The sequence below is a fragment of the Bombina bombina genome, chromosome 7, assembly GCF_027579735.1.
Source record: "Bombina bombina isolate aBomBom1 chromosome 7, aBomBom1.pri, whole genome shotgun sequence".
Taxonomy (NCBI): Eukaryota; Metazoa; Chordata; class Amphibia; order Anura; family Bombinatoridae; genus Bombina; species Bombina bombina.
The window spans coordinates 400,893,603-400,908,930 of NC_069505.1; the positions used below are offsets into that span (position 1 = coordinate 400,893,603).

The 15,328-nt window shown below is 37.2% G+C and overlaps 1 protein-coding gene across 1 annotated transcript in view; it reads left to right on the top strand.

Moving 5' to 3' along the window:
* Nucleotides 1-230: 230 nt before the first annotated feature.
* Nucleotides 231-15,328, top strand: part of SLC38A3 (solute carrier family 38 member 3) — a 142,208-nt gene continuing 127,110 nt past the window's right edge. Inside the window, exon 1 of the mRNA XM_053721165.1 lies at nt 231-764. The gene's annotated coding sequence lies outside the window, so the exon portion shown is untranslated. The remainder of the gene's footprint in view (nt 765-15,328) is intronic.

Genomic DNA, 15,328 nt, shown 5'->3' on the forward strand with positions numbered 1-15,328 from the left:
GAGGATGAAGAAGCAACATTAGTTTAGGGAAAGTATTATGAGGGAAGGTGTAAGAGGGGAGGGGGGAGAGGAGAGCACACTGTGTCCTAAGTGAAGTAACAACAAAGTGTTTCATTGCAATTTGCTCTACTTTTCTCCATTGCCCCTCCCCCTCTGTGCCCCCCCCTCACTACTTTCCATGCCCCCCTGTAGTGTGAGAGAGGCATCTCTACCAATCATTAACCAGCATTGTGACCAAAGCTCTCACACTGCGCTCACACTGGCAGCTCCTTTAAAGCCACTTGGATTACAGGAGCCAGGAGTCAGTCATTGAATTGTCACTCTGTCAGGGACAGGCACAAGGCTTCCTTCTTCATCTGCCCCAGGCTGCCATCCACTTACCCCATCCTGCCAATATCACTTACCTCATCCTGCCACCCTCAGGTACCACAGGCTGCATCTCAGTTACCCCAGGCTGCCACCCTCAGGTACCCCAGGCTGTATCTCTATTACCCCAGGCTGCCACCCTCAGGTACCCCAGGCTGTATCTCTATTACCCCAGGCTGCATCTCAGTTACCCCAGGCTGTCACTCTGAGCCCACCTCTTCCTGCAGTTTTTGGGTACCCTAGCCTGTCACTTGCCCCAGGCTGCCAGTCTCACTCAGCCCAGGCTGACACTCGGTTACCCCAGGAGGCCTGTCCTACCACAAAGCCCCAGGCGCTCAGTCTTTGTTCCTGGCGCAGCTTCCCAGCAGAACACTGAAGGAGACTTCCCTCTCACTCACGTAAGTTTCCTTAGTGAACTTTATATTTCTAAAGCTGTATCTATCAGTGAATAAGCAGTGAGGCGCGTGCTCTACTCACACGTGTCGTGCCCGACGGATGCGCGAGTGCTGGCGCTCTGACCACTCCGCGGCCGCGGGTTTTTAATATTAGTCTGTAGGTGAGGAGCGGGGCTGGTTACAGATATTATCTCACATCTAATAGTGTTATATAGCACTGGGGAGCTGTGTTATATTCAGGGAGTTTTGTTACAATAGTTGTGTGTATACTAGTGGCACACGTGTTCTGTCATGGTATGTGGTGATCACTAATGTCACACACTATAGTGTAGTAAACTAGTGACAGTACAGTGCTGTGTGTAGTGTCATACTGTTGTTGTGTGTGTATTCTCACTCATGTGTTACAGTACAGTGCTGTATATAGTATCATACTGTTGTGTGTGTAATATCACTCCTGTGTTACAGTACAGTGCTGTATATAGTATCATACTAATGTGTGTGTAATCTCACTCCTGCTGTATATAACTTGTGTTACAGTACAGTGCTGTGTGTAGTGTCATACTGTTGTTGTGTGTGTAATATCACTCCTGTGTTACAGTACAGTGCTGTATATAGTATACTAATGTGTGTGTAATCTCACTCCTGCTGTATATAACTTGTGTTACAGTACAGTGCTGTGTGTAGTGTCATACTGTTGTTGTGTGTGTAATATCACTCCTGTGTTACAGTACAGTGCTGTATATAGTATCATACTAATGTGTGTGTAATCTCACTCCTGCTGTATATAACTTGTGTTACAGTACAGTGCTGTGTGTAGTGTCATACTGTTGTGTGTGTAATATCACTCATGTGTTACAGTACAGTGCTGTATATAGTATCATACTGTTGTGTGTGTAATATCACTCCTGTGTTACCATACAGTGCTGTATATAGTATCATACTAATGTGTGTGTAATCTCACTCCTGCTGTATATTAAGTTGTGTTACAGTACAGTGCTGTGTGTAGTGTCATACTAATGTGTGTGTAATATCACTCCTGCTTTATATTAAGTTGTGTTACAGTACAGTGCTGTATATAGTATACTAATGTGTGTGTAATCACACTACTGCTGTATATTAAGTTGTGTTACAGTACAGTGCTGTGTGTAGTGTCATACTGTTGTGTGTGTAATATCACTCCTGTATTACAGTACAGTGCTGTATATAGTATCATACTAATGTGTGTGCAATCTCACTCCTACTGTATATTAAGTTGTGTTACAGTACAGTGCTGTATATTGTATCATACTAATGTGTGTGCAATCTCACTCCTACTGTATATTAAGTTGTGTTACACTATAGTGTGATGTGTTGTCTACTAGTGACTCACAGTACAGTGCTGTATACAGTATCATACATGTGTAATCACACTCCTGCTGTATATTAAGTTGTGTTAGAGTACAGTGCTGTGTGTCGTGTCATACTGTTGTGTGTGTAATATCACTCCTGCTGTACAGTGCTGTGTGGTCATACTAATGTGTGTGTAATCACATTCCTGCTGTATATTAAGTTGTGTTACAGTACAGTGCTGTGTGTAGTGTCATACTGTTGTGTGTGTAATATCACTCCTGCTGTATATTAAGTTGTGTTACAGTACAGTGCTGTGTGTAGTGTCATACTGTTGTGTGTGTAATATCACTCCTGCTGTAAAAGTTGTGTTACAGTACAGTGCTGTATATAGTATCATACTAATGTGTGTGTAATCACACTCCTGCTGTATATTAAGTTGTGTTACAGTACAGTGCTGTGTGTAGTATCATAAAGTTGTGTTACACTATAGTGTGATGTGTGGCATACTAGTGACTCACAGTACAGTGCTGTATACAGTATCATACATGTGTAATCACACTCCTGCTGTATATTAAGTTGTGTTACAGTACAGTGCTGTGTGTAGTATCATACTGTTGTGTGTGTAATATCACTCCTGCTTTATATTAAGTTGTGTTACAGTACAGTGCTGTGTGTAGTGTCATACTGTTGTGTGTGTAATATCACTCCTGCTTTATATTAAGTTGTGTTACAGTACAGTGCTGTGTGTAGTGTCATACTGCTGTGTGTGTAATATCACTCCTGCTGTATATTAAAATACAGTGCCGTGTGTAGTCATACTAATGTATGTGTAATCACACTCCTGCTGTATATTAAGTTGTGTTACAGTGCAGTGCTGTATACAGTATCATACAGTTGTGTGTGTAATCTCACTCCTGCTGTATATTAAATTGCGCTACACTATAGTGTGATATGTTGTATACTAGTGACTCACAGTACAGTGCGGTATACAGTATCATACAGTTGTGTGTGTAATCTCACTCCTGCTGTATATAAAGTTGTGTTACACTATAGTGTGATGTGTTGTATACTAGTGACTGACAGTACAGTGCTGTATACAGTATCATACATGTGTAATCTCACTCCTGCTGTATATAGTGCCTCTATAGATAAAATAAAATGACATTCCCTAATTTGTAAGAGCATGTCATTTTATCACTAGTGACCCTGCAATGCTATGTGACCCAGTTGTGCAACTACCTCTGCTGATTGGGTCAGTTTCTGCTTGAGACCAGCAGTTCTGTGAGGCTCCCAAGCAATACTTTAACTTTATATTTAACCCTTTTGGGGTGTTAAACTCATATCATCGCAGGTTCGCTAGTGATACAATTACATGCTTTTTCTAGAGCATGCATATATATTTTTTTAACTATAACTGCCATTTCAATTATGTTGTAGTGTTTTGTGTACAATAAGGTCACATTGCTATGTAATGTCACACTCTTGTTGTATATTATGTTGTGCAACTGTGCTGTGTATATTTTTCCTGTTATTGCTTTTGTATTTATTGACACATTGTTGTGTGTACTAGTGTCACACTCCTGCTGTTGTGTGTGTGTATATATGTGTCACACTGCTGTTTTTATATTAGTGTCACATTCCTGCTGTATATGGTTTTGTGTGTTTATTGCTGTGGATATATTAATGTCACCTTTCTGTGTGTTTAGTATTGCTGGTATTTAATCAGTTGTGTTACAGTGTTAGTAAATCATAGTAGACTGCTGGTGTTTATTATGGTATTCTTCCATGTCTATATTACATGTGTATTACTGCTGTATATGTACAGGTAGAAAACTCTTTATACAGACTGATTGGGACCAGAAAATGTTTCTACTTCGGATTAGTATGGATTTTGGAATATTTGCATCTGTAAAATAGGACAGTTTGGAGAGGGGATGGGACATTTTATGTTATTTAGGGAATTATTTACATGTCATAATGCAGTTTATACATGTGACCTAAAGCTGGTTTTATATGTTTAATACTTTTTTTTATACATAGTACCATCAGAAATATAGTACAGTACTGTAATCAGAAAATTAATATTTAAAACCAAAGACACAGGCAGAGAAGATTGTGAATAACAGACGGTGAAAAAAGTAATTTTTGATAGTTTTAAAAATATTAATTAAAAAGTTTGTATATCAGAATAAGTTTGGATTTTGGAATTCCAGATTAGACGATTTGTGTGTTAGATTTCTATGAGTTTATTATGTTATGTCAAACTAGTGTGTGTATATTAGTTTTTTGGTGTCACAATGAATATATATTGGTATCACATAACTGCATACTTGTGTCATATTGTGTGTGTCAAACACTGTTGTATGTGTGTTTGCTGGTATGTGTGTGTTACACATTGGTATATGTGTTTATTGCAGGCTGGTGCATTTATCTGTAAATTACACTTGGGGTTAGATTTATTAAGCTGCGTATGCAGCTTTTCCGGCTATGTGGAGCAGCTTGGCATAAGCTAACCTGCTGCACATTTTTAAGAAGCACAAACGCTTTTTCCTCTCCGCCACCTTAGAAGTGACGAAATAAATCAGCCCAACACTCGCTCGTTCAGGGTGATTGACATTCGCTGCTGTAGCGCAACTGATTGCACTGGAGCAGGGGACGACATTGCACAAGAAACCTCTTGTGCAGTATAAAATTTCGCTGTGCAATACAGCATTGCTACGGTGATTGCAGGCGAACAGGTTCACTACTTGTGAAAATTCCTTCAAGGATAGTAAATCCACTCATTGGTTTGTGTGTACCACTTTGGTGTATGTGTATGTTAGAGGGTGGTGTATGTGTGACACAGGCTAGTGTATGTGTATGTTAGAGGGTGGTTTATATGTTTGTCACATTCTGGTGTATGTGTGACACAGGCTAGTGTATGTGTATGTTAGAGGGTGGTTTATATGTTTGTCACATTCTGGTGTATGTGTGACACAGGCTAGTGTATGTGTATGTTAGAGGGTGGTTTATATGTTTGTCACATTCTGGTGTATGTGTGACACAGGCTAGTGTATGTGTATACTACACTTTAGTGTATGTGTGTGTCCCACTTTGCTGTGCATATTACACCTTTCTGTGTGTACTGTAGTATGTGTATGTGACACTTTGGTGTATGTGTATGTCACACAGGTGTATATGTATATAACAGTTTGGGTGTATGTATATGTCACACAGGTATATATGTATATAACAGTTTGGGTGTATGTATGTGTCACACAGGTGTATATCTGTATATAACAGTTTGTGTGTATGTATGTGTCACACAGGTGTATATGTATATAACAGTATAGGTGTATGTATATGTCACACAGGTATATATGTATATAACAGTTTGGGTGTATGTATGTGTCACACAGGTGTATATCTGTATATAACAGTTTGTGTGTATGTATGTGTCACACAGGTGTATATGTATATAACAGTTTGGGTGTATGTATGTGTCACACAGGTGTATATCTGTATATAACAGTTTGGGTGTATGTTACACAAGTGCATATCTGTATATAACAGTTTGGGTGTATGTATGTGTCACACAGGTGTATATGTATATAACAGTTTGGGTGTATGTATGTGTCACACAGGTGTATATGTATATAACAGTTTGGGTGTATGTATGTGTCAAACAGGTGTATATGTATATAACATTTTGGGTGTATGTATGTGTCAAACAGGTGTATATGTATATAACAGTTAGGGTGTATGTGTGTCACACAGGTGTATATGTATATAACAGTTAGGGTGTATGTATGTTTCACACAGGTGTATATGTATATAACAGTTAGGGTGTATGTATGTGTCACACAGGTGTATATGTATATAACAGTTAGGGTGTATGTATGTGTCACACAGGTGTATATGTATATAACAGTTAGGGTGTATGTATGTGTCACACAGGTGTATATGTATATAACAGTTAGGGTGTATGTATATGTCACACAGGTGTATATGTATATAACATTTTGGGTGTATGTATGTGTCACACAGGTGTATCTGTATATAACAGTATAGGTGTATGTATGTGTCACACAGGTGTATATGTATATAACAGGGTGTATGTATGTGTCACACAGGTGTATATGTATATAACAGTTAGGGTGTATGTATGTGTCACACAGGTGTATATGTATATAACAGTTTGGGTGTATGTATGTGTCACACAGGTGTGTATATATATATATAACAGTTAGGGTGTATGTATGTGTCACACAGGTGTATATGTATATAACAGTTAGGGTGTATGTATGTGTCACACAGGTGTATCTGTATATAACAGTATAGGTGTATGTATGTGTCACACAGGTGTATATGTATATAACAGTTAGGGTGTATGTATGTGTCACACAGGTGTATCTGTATATAACAGTATAGGTGTATGTATGTGTCACACAGGTGTATATGTATATAACAGTTAGGGTGTATGTATGTGTCACACAGGTGTATATGTATATAACAGTTAGGGTGTATGTATGTGTCACACAGGTGTATCTGTATATAACAGTTAGGGTGTATGTATGTGTCACACAGGTGTATATGTATATAACAGTTAGGGTGTATGTATGTGTCACACAGGTGTATATGTATATAACAGTATAGGTGTATGTATGTGTCACACAGGTGTATATGTATATAACAGTTAGGGTGTATGTGTGTTACACAGGTGTATATGTATATAACAGTTAGGGTGTATGTATGTGTCACACAGGTGTATATATATAACAGTTTGGGTGTATGTTTCTGTCACACAGGTGTATATGTATATAACAGTTTGGGTGTATGTATGTGTCACACAGGTGTATATGTATATAACAGTTTGGGTGTATGTATGTGTCACACAGGTGTATATGTATATAACAGTTTGGGTGTATGTTTGTGTCACACAGGTGTATATGTATATAACAGTTAGGGTGTATGTGTGTTACACAGGTGTATATGTATATAACAGTTAGGGTGTATGTATGTGTCACACAGGTGTATATGTATATAACAGTTTGGGTGTATGTATGTGTCACACAGGTGTATATGTATATAACAGTTAGGGTGTATGTGTGTTACACAGGTGTATATGTATATAACAGTTAGGGTGTATGTATGTGTCACACAGGTGTATATGTATATAACAGTTTGGGTGTATGTTTGTGTCACACAGGTGTATATGTATATAACAGTTAGGGTGTATGTGTGTTACACAGGTGTATATGTATATAACAGTTAGGGTGTATGTATGTGTCACACAGGTGTATATGTATATAACAGTTTGGGTGTATGTTTGTGTCACACAGGTGTATATGTATATAACAGTTTGGGTGTATGTTTGTGTCACACAGGTGTATATGTATATAACAGTTAGGGTGTATGTATGTGTCACACAGGTATATATGTATATAACAGTTTGGGTGTATGTATGTGTCACACAGGTATATATGTATATAACAGTTTGGGTGTATGTCACACAGGTGTATCTGTATATAACAGTTTGGGTGTATGTATGTGTCACACAGGTGTATAGCTGTATATAACAGTTTGGGTGTATGTCACACAGGTGTGTATCTGTATATAACAGTTTGGGTGTATGTATGTGTCACACAGGTGTATATGTATATAACAGTTAGGGTGTATGTATGTGTCACACAGGTGTATATGTATATAACAGTTTGGGTGTATGTTTGTGTCACACAGGTGTATATGTATATAACAGTTTGGGTGTATGTATGTGTCACACAGGTGTATATGTATATAACAGTTAGGGTGTATGTGTGTCACACAGGTGTATATGTATATAACAGTTTGGGTGTATGTATATGTCACACAGGTGTATATGTATATAACAGTTAGGGTGTATGTATGTGTCACACAGGTGTATCTGTATATAACAGTTTGTGTGTATGTATGTGTCACACAGGTGTATATGTATATAACAGTTTGTGTGTATGTTTGTGTCACACAGGTGTATATGTATATAACAGTTAGGGTGTATGTTTGTTACACAGGTGTATCTGTATATAACAGTTTGGGTGTATGTGTGTTACACATGTGTATATGTATATAACAGTTTGGGTGAATGTGTGTTACACAGGTGTATCTGTATATAACAGTTTGGGTGTATGTGTGTTACACAGGTGTATCTGTATATAACAGTTTGGGTGTATGTGTGTTACACAGAATATGTGCATGTCACACTCCCATGTGTGTGTTTATCTTATGCTTTTTCCTTATATGTCATGGTGTCATTTATGTGCCACATAGCGACTTCCTCTGCTAATGGTTTAGAGCTTCTTGCATCATGCAGACTTGCGCACAGTGCACAGTGACCAGTTACATATTACACATTCTGAAACATTTATGCACCTTGAAATAGTAACTTTTACCACACAGACATATAGATAGATATAGTCAAGCAAATACATGAATAACAGGCACGTGCTTGGGCTTTTCTCTATGAATACACCTACAAGCTGTCTTATGAACATTGTATTCAGTAAAGAAATCATATCTAACAGCCAATAGTAATGTCTTAAAGGTTTTAACATTTTATAATGATTCAGATAGAGCATTTATTTTTAAACAACTTTCTAATTTACTTCTATTATCTAATTTGTTTTATTCTCTTGATATTTATTGCTGAAAAGCATATCTAGATATGCTCAGTAGCTGCTGATTGGTTGCTGTACATAGAAGCCTCATGTGATTGGCTCACCCATGTGCATTGCTTTTTCTTCAAATAAGGATATCTAAATAATGAAGCAAAATAAATAATAGAAGTAAATTGTAATGTTGTTTAAATTTGTATGTTCTATCTGAATCATGAAAGAAAGATTTTGGGTTTAGTGGCCCTTTAAGTTATGGGGATATCTAGACATTTTCAAAGCTTCAAGTATTTTGACCATCAATGTATAAACAAGAAATGACTTTTTACAAGATAAGCAGTGATGGTATGCATAACACTGACATGTCACATCCTTATTTCACGGACAAAACGTATTAAACGGCCATTAAACATTAAATACATAGTATAGTATTGTGATTATTCCTTACTTCCCTTTAGTCATGGGTCTATCTTTCACTGCATTCCAGCGCTGACCTGTTAACACATGACTGATTCAGCAGGTAGCATTTGTATCTGTTCGATGACATTGCTTCCTATTCAATTTATCAAGCTGCGGTGGACAGGGGCGTACATACGCGCCCTTGTCCGCTGCAGCTCGCCTCTGCCATAATTCAGCATTGCACAAGAATGCAATTTTGCGCTCTTGTGCAATGCAACCCACTGCCCGCACACAGCCAATCACGCGCGGGCAGGTCGGACGAGACCGGGGAGATTGAAATTCGCCAGAGGTGGCGAGAGGTTACGGAAGCAGCGGAACAATGACCGCTGCTTGTTAAATACGGACTGCAGGTTCTCTTGTGAGAACCTGCAGTCTTAGGGGGTCGAAAGGCTGGCAAAAGTATTTTGATATATCAACCCCCTAATGTATCAGGAATAATGTCAGTGTGTTCTGCACAAAACAATTAACTATTACATTTAAAAACTTTATATAGGATGCTTAGTAAAAAGTTGAAAAGTGTAGTATGGTGTAAGTGAAGAATGACACTGGAAATGTATGGTTAAGTATTGAGAAGTTTAATTGTGATTAGGAAAACAGAACTGACACATGTTAAAGGCACCCTAGTAAAAAAATAAAAAATAAATTGTGATTCAGATAGAGCATTCAGTTTTCAACTTACTTCCTTATATACACTTTCTGAGGCACCATCCTCTACTGAGCATGTGCGAGAGTACACAGTGTATACATATGTGTCTGTAATTGGCTGTAGTCTGTCACATGATGCAGGGAGCCGTCAAACTAAAGGACTTTTTTAAATTTGTCAGAAAAAAAATCTGCTCATTTAAAATTAAAGGGATACTGACCCAAATTTTTTCTTTTCGTGGTTCAGATAGAGCATGCAATTTTAAGCAACTTTCTAATTTATTCCTATTATTAATTTTTCTTCGTTCTCTTGCTATCTTTATTTGAAAAAGAAGGCATCTAAGCTTTTTTTTGGTTCAGAACTCTGGACAGAACTTTTTTATTGGTGGATGAATTTATCCACCAATCAGCAAGAACAACCCAGGTCGTTTACCAAAAATGGGCCGGCATCTAAACTTACATTCTTGCATTTCAAATAAAGATACAAAGAGAATGAAAAAAAATTGATAATAGTAAATTAAAAAGTTGCTTAAAATTACATGCTCTATCTGAATCTCGAAAGAAAAAATTTGGGTTCAGTGTCCCTTAGCGTTTTTGATCACATCAACATTGAAAAAGGCTCTTCTCTAGCCATTAACATGCAGATAATTATCAAAGATAGATTATGATGAACCCCATGTCTTTAATCCTGCAAACGGCTTAAACACATAGGGACCTATCTATGAAGCTCCGCTGCTCCATAGCCCTGTCCGGTTGCTCTGATGAGGCGGAGAGGAATCAAAACATGGCGGCGTAAATATTTATAGGGATGTACTTTGATAAAAAGGGAGTAAATAGGGAGTAAATGCCGTTTCCGAGAAGCAAAATTTATCATTATTACGCCCCAGCTCACCTGTACAAAGTTACCTCTATTTTTATGGAGCCTTTTCCAGTTAAGCAGATGAAAACATGAAAAAACATATTTATGCAATATTCCTATAAAATAAAGGTTTTAACTATGTATTTACGGTAAATATTTCACATTCCATATTTGTGCAAAATACCATCAGATATATATCTAGAAATATGTATTTATGAATAAAAAGAATTACATATACTGTTATGTGAAGAACATTGGAATGTGAAAAAAATCATATTTTCATGTCAGATAGGCGATCGGGTTTGCTCGCGAGTTAGGTGTTAGGCTCGGGTTGATTGACACCCCCTGCTGGCGGCCGATTGGCAGCGAGTCTGCAGGGGGCGGCGTTGCACCAGCAGCTCACAAGAGCTGCTGGTACAATGCTGAATACAGAGAGCGTATTGCTCTCCGCATTCAGCGATGTCTGTCGGACCTGATCCGCACTGTCGGATCAGGTCCGACAGACATATGATAAATAGGCCCTATAGGTTCTGCTCAGGAGCATATCATTTTTGCATCAAAATGTCCCTTTAAAGGACCATTAAATACAGTAAAATTGCATAATTAACAAATGCATAATAAAAAGACAATGCAATAAAAATTACTCTGAATTTAAAATCTGCAGTAGATTTTTTTTCCCGACAAATGTATTTGTTTTCCCCATTTGCCAGCCCCCTGTATCATGTGACAGAAATCAGCCAATCACAGAATAGTATGTGTATACCCTGTGAACTTGTGAACCTGCTCAATAGCATATGGTGCCTCAGAAAGTGTGTATATAAAAAGACTGTGCAAAATGTAATAATGGAAATAAATTGGAAAGTTTCCTAACATAGCATGCTCTGTCTAAATCATGAAAGTTTAATTTTAACTTTAGTGTCCCTTTAAAGGGACATAAAAAGCAAAATTAAACCTTAAGGTTTCAGAGAGTGTATAATATTAAAGGGACATTCCAGTCAACATTTAAATATTACAGATGAATTACACCTTTGAATATAAATATATTTGCAATATACATGTTTTGGCAAAAATGCTTCCAGTAAAAGATATCACTGTTTTAGTGTTAACATTTTTCTCTGTGTGCCTGTTAATCATAGCTAGATATTCTCAGCGCACCAGCTTTTTAAATACTGCAGCTGCTCAGAGAGTCAGTGGGGCTTGCATCATGTCAGTAGTTAACAAATTGAGTAATAACCAGATGGTACAAGCACCTGAGGCTCTCTGAGGTGTTTAAAATGCTGGTGCACGGTGCATACTTAAATACACTTTTGAAACAGCTAATACACGTACATTACAAAAATACTTCTATTCAAAACTGAAATGCATCCATGTGGATTCCAATTTTGGTTGGAATGTCCCTTTTTTAAGAAGAGAATTTTTTTTCTAGTTTTTCATTATTATCAAATGTATCTTTCTTGATGTCCCTTGTTAAAGCCTAGCTCATTTGCCTGAGAGCATACTGAGACGTGCTTAAGATCATGCACTTGAAATGAGTACTGTATGTATAACATTGTTATAATAATATAATACTTAAAGTCAATTGGAACACTTAGAGGTTTTTTTCCTTTTTTTTTAAATTGTACACTTTATTTTAAACATGAAAGTTTAATTTTGCATTCTATATTCCTTTTAGACATAAAATACAAAATGATCATTAGTTTGAAAAGAGGCCTACATAGGCTCAGATTACGAGTGGAGCGCTAATTAACGCTCCCGCTCGAGTGTTAATTGTGCTAGAAGTAGGTTTATTGCGCTCGTATTATGAGTTGAAATTAAACTGTTTTTGCTTGCGCACTAACCTGACAAGCCCCCCCATAGAAGTTAATGGTGAAAAAAAAGCCTAACACCTAACTCGCGAGCAAACCCGATCGCCTATCTCACATGAAAATATGATTTTTTTCACATTCCAATGTTCTTCACATAACAGTATATGTAATTCTTTTTATTCATAAATACATATTTCTAGATATATATCTGATGGTATTTTGCACAAATATGGAATGTGAAATATTTACCGTAAATACATAGTTAAAACCTTTATTTTATAGGAATATTGCATAAATATGTTTTTTCATGTTTTCATCTGCTTAACTGGAAAAGGCTCCATAAAAATAGAGGTAACTTTGTACAGGCGAGCTGGGGCGTAATAATGATAAATTTTGCTTCTCGGAAACGGCATTTACTCCCTATTTACTCCCTTTTTTCAAAGTACATCCCTATAAATATTTACGCCGCCATGTTTTGATTATTAAAAAAGTGTTTTTAAGTTAATATTTAGCTTATATTTATATTATATAATGTTTCTGTGCTGTTTTTTATATATGTTGATAATTTAAGATCGCAAAAAATAAATATATTAAAATATTGATCTATATATATATATAACTGTTGGTACCCATATGCGCCAGTGGAAGCGCAAATTTCTGGCAATAACAGTCTCTTCTTAGCGCTGAGCCTTTGAAAAATTAGTTAAAAGAAAAAAGTACTGCATCACAAGATGTAAAAGCATGTATTATAATGGTGTTCGCCTCAGTCTGCATGGCGAAATATACAACATGCAATTGAAGCCGAAATTGCAGTTCCCTATCGGCGCAAAGCAATGATAAATAAGAAACTGGGCGTATTTGTAGGTCGGGCTGTTAAATAACGCCTATTACTAATGTTAATTGTAGCACTCGGGAGCGCGCCTGTGCGCCTAGGCGAATGCACGCTGAGTGCGAAGAAGTTTCTTTCAGATTTGCGCAATTATAAGCACAGAGTGCTTTGATGAATATGACGATCAGTTTGTATGAGCTATTCTGGACGTAATTATAGGAGAAGGGCTTTGATAAATCTAGCCCTATGTCTGTAAATTCACATGTACACATATAAATACATATATAGACATGTGTATAGTGTTATTATGAGTGTAACTATATTTTGTAATGTATTTTTGATGTGTTTTGTGCAACTTTTATGTTTTGTAAAACAGTTAAACAGAGCTCTGAGGACGCGGTAATCATTCTAGTGCAAATTGCGCTTAAGCGATTGCGTTTACTTTCAACTTGTAATATGAGCGATAAGCCAGATGAGCACAGAGCCCCGTGGTAAACCCCTTATTGCCCGCGCGCAAATGTTTCCGCTCCACTCGTAATCTAGCACATGGCCATTTAGCAAACAACTGCAAAAAAAGGTAGGAAAGTGGGAAATGAGACTGGACAAGTGATAATTCCTATGTATCTCAGGCTACTTAGCATCCTCATGCAAATTTCCCAGTTAGGGACTATAAAGTTAAAATTAAGAGTAAACCTAGGAAGGCTGATAGTAGCTTAGGAGCGTACACATATCTTTAGCATTCTCTGACAGCAGTTTAAAAAAATTATACTATAAAGCATAAAAGGTAGGGTGCGCCAGACGATATAGGTTCTAGTGAACAATAATTGTTGAAATGATTAATTCTGTTCAAACTAAAACGATATAAAATGGCAAAAGGCAGTGAATACAATAAGTAAAAAACAAAACAATACGTGAACAATTTGTGACCAATGTCATTAAGCAATATGAGATGAGTAAAAATTGCTTGTAAAAAACTTTTTGTAAAAAAGAAAAAATTGTTTCGTAAAAAAATAAGTTCAAATGAGAAAGTTCATGTGGAGGCAGCTTTTCTTGGTGCCGATGGTGAGTCAGTGAATCTAGGAAGTGAAAACGGAAAGAAATCGCCTCATGGTGTAATATCTCAAGTAGATGTTGAACATATACAGCATATAGCATAAAGGTACTCACAAGTGTGGTGCCACTCTTTGTGAAAGAAGTGCAAACGAGCAGGCTGACCTTTTACAGCAGTCAGTACGCTGGAAGGACGAAATCTTTGTGGTGGCAGATTAGGACAGATTGGATGTCCGCAGTGAGGCTGATATCCCCTTATCTTTGTCGGGTGATGTGCATATCGTCCAAATGGAGCAAGGTGAAACCTCCGGGTATCTGGAAGCCGTCTCAGGTACAAGGGATTTTTGGACCGGCGGCTGGACCCACAATAAGGCGTGATGTTATTAACAATTGCCAATCTAATGTGGTGATGTCGGGGTTCAAAAAGGATTAGAAACATCCGAATGTAATAAAAACAAGGTTTTAATGAGCAATACAACGCGTTTCTTGGCTGTTAAGCTCCTGACCTTTTCATCAGGTTGGATATAAAACATGCCCGCCATGAGGCTTTAAAAAAACATACATCAGATGTGATTGGACATAATATAGGCCAATCATAAAAGTTGATACATAATCTGTACACAATGTAGTAACCAAAAAGAAAAAACATTGATACTGGTCTAAAAATTGGAGTCTAAGTATCAGACAAAAAGAAACTGTGTAATGAAACGAATACAATGTACATAGTTATTGGGCTAGATGTAAAAGCAAAATGATATACATTTATAGCCTGCTTCTACATTATAGAAACTGAAATCACACTTGTGAGTACCTTTATGCTATATGCTGTATATGTTTCACATCTACTTGAGATATTACACCATGAGGCACTTTCTTTCTGTTTTCATTCTCTGACAGCAGTTTTAGCAAAATGGTATAACATTGCTATAAACATTGTTACAAACACTGCTGCCAGATGGCTAATAAGG